Genomic DNA, 9,582 nt, shown 5'->3' on the forward strand with positions numbered 1-9,582 from the left:
GGAAACCTTTCGAGATCTCTCTGATTCTTGGCTTCAGAAAAGACTTCACACTCAGCAGATGCTGCTCTCTTCTGCCTTGATTAAAGGAAAATAGGAAGAAAATTTTGTGCAGAAGCACAGGCTGAAGCATGGTAGACTGAAAATAACCAAGCAAACCATGGAACAGGTATAAAGCAGCTGTATTCATCAGACTGTCTACCAGGTATGAAAAGGAAAGTTCCAAGAACAAAGAAGAAAGGGACAGATAAAATGAAAGAAAAAGAGTTGGATGGCAGGAGTGAATAAAAAGGCCAAGAATCACAAACCATCTTGATTCTGATGGCAGACTAGTAATGACAGACTGTATCCAAGGTACAACAGAAATGCAAACCATTACTTAAAAACCATATCCTGGGTGTTGAATTGATAGATTTCACTATACCTTGCTAGCATAAGGCACTTAGATCACACTTTTTATTAAAACAAAAATAAATTATTGTGGTTTCATTTTATAATAACCATCATTGGATTAAGTCCAGAAATAAGTTTGCTTTGAAAAAGCTTTAAATGCCAACAGATTTCTCAGAGACAGTTGCACTACCACCAGTGTCTGATCTCCAAAAGTAAAAGTAAATATTAATACTAAAAAAGAAGAAAGAACCAACATACAAAGGCATCACAATTCTAATTTTTCTAGGCACAAAGGATGGAGAAAGAACTTGACACATCAAATAATGCTTGCTGAGTGAAAGCATCAGCATCTTTTTTTATCCAGCTAAAGCATAAATGCAAGCACTTATGGTTAGTGTGAAAGACTCTGTCTTCCTCAAGTGCTTGAAGAACCTGAAAGCTGAGAATGGCCTGATTCAGGATTATCAAAGTTTAAACAAAACCAGGCTGAACACAGGGTTAAACAGGTAGGGTTTTTTTCAGACTTAGTGATGAGAACCATCTCTTTGTTTTAAAATGCATTAACATCTTTGACTGAATAATTATACTTTTAGACAAATCTATTGCATGCTGGCTGTGCAAATTTAATCATTAAGAAGTTTTATATAGAGAAGAAAAAACATAATCTCTTTTCTTACTATTCTATGGTTATGGTTTCATTTTTCTTCCTTAAAAAAAAAATTATGCAATTTGAGATGATGGGGAGACAAAGAATTTCTCACATATTTTTTTCCCCACAATGAAATTTCAGTCTTAAGCAATATACCTTCCAAACCATATGAGTAGCCATAATAAGCCAGGCACACAGAGAAGTTACTATGTAAACACTATATATTATTTTTATAAACCTGTGACTGTTTTTATTCTACGATCACTGAAACTACAGGAATGCTCATTTTTATTAGTTCTCATATATAAAAATACACTCATCCTACAGTTTACTTTTTGTTTAGTCTGAAGATATTTCAAAATGTAGTTTTTAATTTTTTCTTGTTTCTATTATGTATTCTTATCAATACTTTCCTGTTCTCTTCATTTGTAATAAAACTGCAGATTCAACAACATTTAATTTTACAGCTAATATTTCAATACGTTAAACTTGTTAATGTCTATTTCCTTAAAAGTATCACACACTTACTCTTTCATAATTTACTACTCTGTAAAATGAGATAAATAATAAAATTTGATAGATCGAAAAAATTGAAAAATAGCAGTTTATGCTACATCATCAAACAGTCCAGAGGATAAAGCATTTATCTTGCCATTACACAATCACCATTTAGCATGAGGACCAATTTTCCAAGGAATGTTCTTTATTTGTTTCTCTTTTTAAACAAAGGTACGAAGAGCACAATCCTTTGTTTTGCTTTGGGGTTTTTTTTTTGTATACCAGAAGTTTCTCAGATTGAAGTTTAGCCACTCTCATGACTCTGAACATAGGCAATCTCTGACCTGTTAGATGGCCTTGCCTTTTTCAATGGAAAAAATAAATGGCAGTGCCTGAGCAGAAAGTTAATTATCAATGAGGAAGAAACTACCTAAGAAGTGCTATACACTTTCAAATAATTTTATATTACTATATTTTAAACACAAGTGATTACAGAAGTAAGTCTGACACTTGCTACCTTCTATTTCACCTTCTCAGGGGGGTTAAAATACAGACTCCACACAATTCTGGGTATACCTGGATGCCTGTGGAGTCTTAGTGTATGACTTTGACAAGGAAAGCAATTGCCTGGGGCTGTGGATCTCCTTTTGCGAGGGGTTATGTATAGTGTGTTCACAGAGCAGCCTTCAATTCCCTTCATCAGTAAGGTGGTGTTGGTTTTCCTCCAAGTCACGTTAAAACAATACTGTTACAGCTGTGTTTTCCACAGCAAATGCTCATCCTTCATAACTTATGTGCCTAAGAGCCTTCTGTGTCACATCAACACAAACTATTCACCTAAGAGGCTCTAAATGGTTTACACTGAGGCTAAAGAAACTAGGAGAAGAACAACAGCTTCATCAAATCAATTCAATAAAAGCAGCTTTCATCTAGAATCTGTTTAGATTTAATCACAAGGTTGTAAGACTTCCCACTGATTCATAAGCTCTCCATTATCTGTTGTATCCCAAAGCTCCTCTCCAGGTTTGATTTGCTACTGTTCCACTCTTACATTTTTCAAGCCTCACATAATTGCTCCATTTGTCTCCTTCAAACCAATCTGCAAGAGTGAAACAGTCGCTTGCTGGTACAGGTCCAGGGGCTGATGGCTGTGGAGGACAAATCTGCATACATCACGCCACTTCAAGAATTCTTAAGATTTGTTCCAATAACTGTAAGAGCCAGAGCTCAGAAGCTTGCTCCCTTTGAATTACTCAAAGTTTCAGCTTTGCAATGCAATATTTCAAGGCATTTCTAAAATTTTTTACCATTTAAAGCATGGCCATGGGATGTACAGTAAAAGAACTAATAGATAATTAAAAAGCAGATGAGAAAAATTTCTAATTTCACAGCACTGAGCTTTTTAAGCCATGTATAGTGCCCACATACTAAGCTGGCAACTGCAGAAACACATTTTTATTTAAATAGACTTAATATGCTTTAAAACAAACACAGATTTGAATACATGGGAAACAGAAGCCTTGTCATTTGTTAATTTATTATGCTTTGCTTCTCCTCAGAAGCACTTAACAACATGAATAGCAAAATAAGTACTGCAATTCCCAGATTAGACTCTTCAGATAGAATTCAAATGTTGGAAATACATAAATCCTTCTATAACCACAGATAAAGATTTTCCAATTACAGTTGATTATTTCTAGATTGACTTTGCACAAATTCCTCATTTCAGAACTTTTCAAAGAGACACCTCTAATGTCTTCTGAAGAATAAGAACCATTTGAGCTTGTTATTTTGGCCAACTGCTATTCAGTAGAGTACTGAAAGAAACCTCCCATTACACAAACAACCAACACAAAAGAACCCCACCAGACAGTATTATTAACTATAATTAGCCATGATCTCATTAGTATCCTGCAACAGTCTACTTCACTTAATAAGATTGAATATTGTGATTAATAACTTTCCAGTACACTCTTCTACCTAGTCATATTCACAAGTGGAGACAGTCCATTGTATTTTTCCACAGAAACATCAGCACTGTTCTAGGTGTTCAAATTTCTTTCCACAACAAAATTAAATCAAATCAAACCAAACTAGCATAACAATCTGTGCATTACCCATATTGGCAACTTCTAAATCAACACAAGGTGTTTTCCTGAGAGTGATTCTCATATCAAACAAGAATTAAATGAGAGAAAACTTACAGCTTGTACTATAGAGATTGGATTAGGTACCCAACTGGATGTGCTCCCTTCTCACTTATGAATCTACAAAACACGTTTATTGTTTATTATTTATTATTACACAAAAAAATTGTCAGCAAAAAGAAACTGAGTACATTTTTCCTTCTTTTGCACATTTGTCACAGAAAAAAAAAAAAGACTGGTATAAAACTCTAAGTCTGGCACTGAGCACAGTCTGACAAAAATACATAAGGTATGTAAAATGTTCTTTCTGCTATTACTGTCATATGGTATTCCAAAGTATGACATATTAGACATGAGTTCATAAAGAGAAACAAGTAACAAGCTTAAAAATTCATAAGGAACATACAATAAGCCTTCTCAGGATTCAACTTCTCTATTCACTGTTTAAGAAAACAAATTTATAATTATAAACAAACACTAAGTGAATTTGCTTTAGAGCATAATTTTTCAAAAATAAAAAAGTATCACATTTATGTCTGTTTGTTAGAGGGGAGAAGAAAATGACCAAACACTTCTCAGTCTCGTTGGCAAATGCGTCTCCTTGAATTGCCTCTTAAAAACTGAGCTTAGGGTGACATTTTAATCCCTCTACTCAATTCTACTTTATTACACCTTCTCAATATATAAGAGGTGAACTACAAAATAGTTTGACGTACTGGACTGAAATTTTGATTTTGATTCCTGACTCACCAACAGAACACTACTGATTCCTTTTCTTTCAGCCCTTGAGCACTGTGCCTGCATACTGCTCAGGAATACCTCACTGTTTCTGGCAGAGTATAACAGACATCATCTTTTCTAGAGTTAAGTACTTCTGCACTTCATGAACACCAGAATCTTACACTAAAACTTCTACTTTTAAAATATCAAATTCATCTTAAGATCAAATTAAATATTCAAATTTCACAGATCTGAACTTATGTCACTCACTAAATGAAAGATAATGATTTGCATCTTTGTTACAACTCAGGTCAACCATCAACTGCAAATATTTTCTTTTTCCTATAACAGTTTCCTATGTCTTTTCCTTTCTTGCAATAAGTGATTGTTGAGTTATCTATGTAATATATTATAGCTTAATCAACATTCACTTTACATCTAAAAATCAAGAAAGTTCCACATAGCCACACTTTTTATTCTAAAGTACACAAAAACTTCTATCATTTCTTACTAAAAAACAGATGGTAATTTAAGTCAGAAAAACACGACATAGAGAAAAATGGTGAAATACTTCCTTGAATCTGTAGTTATCCTTCAATGCTCATTTTCAAGCACTTTTTTTGTCTCCTTCTTCCCTTTGTTGACCACTGTATTTGAACAACCAATATTTCAATCTAAATCTAGAACTGATCCCTATATTCAATTACACATTTGTAGAAAAAAAACCAAACAACAAAACACCTAGAATTTAACCTGGACTCATTTGACATGTTTGCAGAGGGTTTCCTCCTGAAACTGTATTTTATCTCAGTTCCCAAATTTACCATCTTTATGCACAACTTAAGTCCTAAATTTTGGCAGCAATACATTCATCAAAGAAACAATTTGGGTAAAGGCATTTCAAAAATAATCTTCATTTCATTCAGCTGATATTCTAACAACACCAAATGCAGAATATAATATTTAAGATTTTGTTGTTGTTGTTTTTAATCATAGAATGGTTTGGGTTGGAAGGGACCTTAAAAAGCATCTAGTTCCAACACCCCAGCCACAGGCAGGGACACCTTCCACTAGAATGACATGTAACCTGCTGGAGTCACCAGTCACTTGGACAATGCTGAGCCAAACAGAAACATAAAATCCTTACTCAGAAGTTAAGTGTTAACATTGTATATAGTGTATCAACTACTGTTCCCTGGACCAAAGGAAACTGTTGCCTGCTGAAAAAAGCTTGGCTTGTACCCTGGGTTGGTAAGGCCTTTTTTAGCTCTACACAAGCAAACCTGTAGCATCACACAGTTTCCCCACCTTCATAAAAAGATCCTGAGACTGCATATTAGAAATAAGGCTGTTTGGATTACCCTAAACAGGATATGGAAGGTATTTACCTGTCATAGCTAAATCCATGGTGACCACACAAGTTCAGTGGGTTGGAAAAAACCTTATGAAAGAGCAAACAAGCATGTTGTGGCACGAGTGCAGCTGCACCCTGCCCGTGTCTCCCACACCACCTGCCAGCACCATGAGCTTGTGCTCTTCCTGTCCCAGCACAACTGCCTGGCACTCACGTGCAGCCGCTGGACCTGGTGGCTGCTGCCTTCTCTGCTGAGCAATGCTTGGTAAGTACACAACTTCAAATAGTTAGCTTCTCTCCAGCTGCCTGAGCTCAGTAACAGGACAAGCTTCCTAAAATAAACTGCAACTTATTTTCACTTTTACGTGTTTCAGCCTCATGCCTTCAAATGGTCACTATACCCTCTCTGAAAAGACTGCCTTTTTAACTAGCTAGCTTCCCTCTTCCAATCCTTTCCAGTCATATACTGATGGAAGACTTACCTTCCATTTTCCTGAGGTATCATTTTCCTTTCTTATTTTTTACTCTTATCAAACTAGTAAGTCCCGTTAATATAGCAATACAGTTAAATAAATAAATAACAACAAAACCATAGCAAACATAACAATGAAGTCAACTTAAACCAGTATGATGACATCTAAAGATATATTTTACCCATTTTGCCTCAAAGGAGAGTTTGCCAACTTCCACTGCGACTTCACACTGAGACTTCTCTTTAAATATTCTGACACACAGTTTAACACAGAATCTACCAACTTAACAACAACAAAAAAGGTGGCTTGGTAATTTATTCATTTATTCTTTGCTCACAATAACTTTAAAAATTGAAGATTTAGACAAATCTTTCATTTATCCTTATCTATTGTTCTAATAATATGTAGCTTCAGGTGACTTTAATGTTCTGTCTCCAAACAAATACGATACTACTTTTCACAAAGGTATGTCAGAAGTTCTCACATCCTTATCATTGCCTTACTTGGGTAACCTAATACAATGCATTCAGGCAAGACTTTGTCCAGCTTCCTTTTTTATTATACCCTGAGGTCTAAGATATTAGTAATTAATTAATTTCAAATTTCAACTAATTTTGATCATTTTATTCTGATTTTAATTCTGAAATAGTGTCATATGCCAAATATATACCTACACATCATCTAGATTGTGGTTACATATTGCAATACATCTGATTTCACAGTTCTACAGGTGGATTTCAAAGGAATTCATAAAGTAGAATCCTTTTCTGACTACTGGGAAAACAGGGGCTGGACCGAAACTTGTTTGCTCTCCTTATCCTCTGAAGTAATCCAGAACAGACATAAATAAAAGGTTAAATTCCCTTTGATTTCTTCAAATTATACTAGAAACTAGAAAATTAGGTAAAGCACCATTCCTTCACTTTTTTATGCTTATACTGAAGTACAAATTTCTGATAAAATAGGAATGTGTTGACTAGTGAAACCATTTACTGATTCTCTTTGGTGCTTTCTTCTCATTTCTTGTTTCAGTTATTGGGGGAAAATGGTTGATCCTGCAGTGTTTCTTCTCCCCAACCTGTCAGAGGGAAACACATTGCTTACTGTTTCTATTTATCATTCAACTTCTTTTCAGCTACAAGTCAGGGCAACATGATTATTAATCTGAAAGACAATTTATTTGCACACAAACCAATTACTTCTATTTTTCTATTTCGTGCTTTCGCAGGTCTATTTTTCTCCATCATTTTCCAAACAGGTTTTTTTTACAACATACTTCATACCTTTTCTTGGTTCTCTTCTACACCCTGTATATTTAATAAAATACAGCTTCACAAAAGTAAAAAGCATTCTCAGCCAGCCCAATCCAGCAGTCATTCCTAGTTAAGTAAGAAGACACTAAAGGTGGACAACAGTAACTCTAGCCAAGAGAACTAAGCCAACAAGCATCCTCTCCTTATTCAAACAGAAAACAATGGCAGAACACAGGCTGAGCCCATTTACACCAGTGTGCTGGTCTGGGCTGCGGTACAGCTACTTCTCTTTACCATGGCTGTTACGGGGCTGTGTTTTGGATTTGTGCTGAACACAGTGTTGATAACACAGAGATGTTTTTGTTATTGCTGAGCAGGGCTTACACAGAGCCAAGGCCTTTTCTGCTCTTTGTACTTCCATGCTGGGCAGGGGGCTGGGAGTACATGGGAGGTTGGGAGGAGACACAGCCAGGACGGGTGACTCCAACTGGCCAAAGCGAAATTCCATACCATATGACACCATGCTCTGTATATAAAACTGGAGGAAAGAGGGAGGAAGGGAAGGATGTTTGGAGTAATGGCATTTGTCTTCCCAAGTCACCATTACATGGGATGGAGCCCTGCTCTCCTGGAGATGTTGGAATACCTGCCTGACCATGGGAAGCAGTGAATTAATTCCTGTTTTTGCTTTGCTTGCATGTGCAGCTTCTGCTTTCCCCATTAAATTGTCTTTATCTCAACCCACGAGTTTTCTGGCTTTACCTTTCTGATTCTCTCCTTGATCTTGCTGGTGGGGGAGTGAGCCAATGGCTGCACGGGGCTTGTTGCTAGCTGGGGTTGAACCACAACAACCAGACAAACTGCAATCTTACCTACATAGTTTGCTGTGCCTGCAATGAGTATCTCTAATGGTCAGTGTAGCGTGCCAGCATTTTTACTCAAGAAAAGCAGTACCAGTATAAACATGGCCTAACTTATGAACTTAACCATCCACTCAAATGCACAGCCACTCCACTAATGGAAGATGTAAGATAACTTGTCTTTGCAAGATGCTGTTTAAACACCTACTGTCACAGGTGCTACCAACAAGTTGGGAAAGTAAGACATTCAGTAAATTAGAAATGCAGCCTCTCCCTATCTCATTTACAGGCTGCTTAGTTTCCAAAGGGGCCAATTCTCATTTCAATGAAAACAAAACCAGGAATTATGCTGTAAACATTCTGCCTGTTTCCCAACTGACATTCCCCCTCATGACATTTCTAGATGCTATATTGAAAATGACTGTACATTTTGGATAATCACAATATTTAGACATCACACTATTAGACCTGCAAAAGCTGCTGTATTTCAGCCTGTTTTTGAAAAGGTACCAACATTAAAAAAAAAAAAAAATCAACCAGAAAGAGCAAATCTGACTGCCAGGCCTGCCTAAGTATTTAACACAGACAGACCAAGCCTTGGTAGCAAAACGAAAGACTAGGATCTTGAACCTTATACTGGGCCCCCTTATTACCTGCAAGCATCTAGCCTGTTACTATTTAGATACAGTCTTCTCACCACTTCACACTCCTACAGTTGGAATTCAGGTATCACATTGTGCAGTTAATCTGAGAATCATAACACTTTCACTATTGCTGGATATCAAAAGAAGATCCAGGAGTGAAAGGGTTCTTGCAATCAGCAATGAAAACACAAGGGTTGAGTCACCCTTGGCTCATCAAAACCTGCACCTCATATCTAACATATTTAAGGTCACTTAAAGAGATAAATTGTTTAGGCTTTTCTAGTTATGGTCACAAGTATGAAAATGTTATTTCTATGAAATATATAACACCAGAAGCTGTCACATATTTGTGCTTTTCAAACGGGCACCACAAGATTTGAAGCCATCCCTCATCAACAGATGAAATTTAACCCTGCACCACACAAACCAGGGACAGCCGTACACCCCATGCATCCTCCCAAACACCACACACAATTCCAGCAGTCGGGCCAGACCCAAAAGAGGCCCACAGCCCTCAAGGTCAAAGCAGGACGGCCCTGGCAGCCCAACGCCGGGCTCATTCCCGAGCGGGAACAGGTCGCCCGAGGAAGCTCC

This window comes from Manacus vitellinus, unplaced genomic scaffold, assembly GCF_001715985.3.
Source record: "Manacus vitellinus isolate BGI_N305 unplaced genomic scaffold, ASM171598v3 scaffold_4_pilon, whole genome shotgun sequence".
Taxonomy (NCBI): Eukaryota; Metazoa; Chordata; class Aves; order Passeriformes; family Pipridae; genus Manacus; species Manacus vitellinus.